Genomic DNA, 1,240 nt, shown 5'->3' with positions numbered 1-1,240 from the left:
CTCAGTTTGGCCAGGCGGCCAGCTCTAGGAAGAGTCTCGGTGGATGCAAACTTCTTCCATTTAAGAATGATGGGAGGCCACTGTGTTCTTGGAGACCTTCAATGCTGCAGAAATGTTTTGGTACCCTTCCCCAGATCTGTGCCTCGACACAATCCTGTCTCGGAGCTCCACAGACAATTCCTTCGACCTCATGGCTTGGTTTTGGCTCTGACATGCACTGTCAACTGTGGGACCTTATATAGCAGGTGTGTGCCTTTCCAAATCATGTCCAATCAATTTAATTTACCACAGGTGGACTCTAATCAAGTTGTAGAAACATCTCAAGGATGATCAATGGAAACAAGATGCACCTGAGCTCAATTTCGAGTCTCATAGCAAAGGGTTTGAATACTTTTATGTAAATAAGGTATTTCTGGGGGGTTTTGCAAACATTTCTTAAAACCTGTTTTTGCTTTGTCATTATGGGGTATTGTGTGTAGATTGCTGATTTATTTAATCAATTTTAGAATAAGGCTGTAACGTAACAAAATGTGGGTCTCAGTACTTGTACATTTTCTTTGAATTGACTGTAACAAACCATATCTATTTCATTCCCCAGGGGGATCCAGGAGAGGATGGCAAATTAGTGAGTGTCACTTTMTGATGTTTTATCCCATTGATCTCATGTCATGKTTTTTTATTCATTGTTAATTGTGTGAGGAGAAATACAGTGGTAGTCAGATGCCATTATTGATAAGCGGTGGTGGTCAGTARCAGTGGTCAGACAGTGTCAGCCTCACTAAGCTGTGTCTTCTCTCTCTGTCCCACCACAACTYAGGGACCTGCCGGAGACAGAGGGTTCCCAGGAACACAAGGAGACTCAGGGGTCAAAGGACAAAAGGTAAAGGCCAGARGCCATTTATTTAAGAGCATGAGTATTTGAATATTATCGGAGGTGCCCAAAGGTTAAATACTGAGTGTTTTCCCTGTGACCTCTCCAGGGGGATCGTGGTGATGGTCACCCAGGACCCAGGGGTCCTCCAGGGCCACCTGGACACCCAGGCCCAGGGACAGTTGAYCGCGCTGTGAGTCAACCACTACAGCATCAGGCCATTCAGCCCATWAATTCRTGTGGATCAGACATGAATATACYAATATACCACTKTTAATGTTTCTTCATTTGTCCCTAGACATTTGTGGATATGGAAGGCTCAGGAGGATTCCCAGATTTGGAGAAAATACAGGTATGTTTTAGCTGATG

At 44.1% G+C, this 1,240-nt stretch overlaps 1 pseudogene; it reads left to right on the top strand.

Moving 5' to 3' along the window:
* Window positions 1–1,240, top strand: part of LOC111971043 (collagen alpha-1(XVIII) chain-like) — a 32,738-nt pseudogene that overhangs the window by 11,616 nt on the left and 19,882 nt on the right.

Source organism: Salvelinus sp. IW2-2015, linkage group LG12, assembly GCF_002910315.2.
Source record: "Salvelinus sp. IW2-2015 linkage group LG12, ASM291031v2, whole genome shotgun sequence".
In the NCBI taxonomy this organism is placed as follows: Eukaryota; Metazoa; Chordata; class Actinopteri; order Salmoniformes; family Salmonidae; genus Salvelinus; species Salvelinus sp. IW2-2015.
The sequence above is the reverse complement of the archived record's forward strand: the minus strand, read 5'-3'. Positions and strand labels throughout refer to the sequence as shown.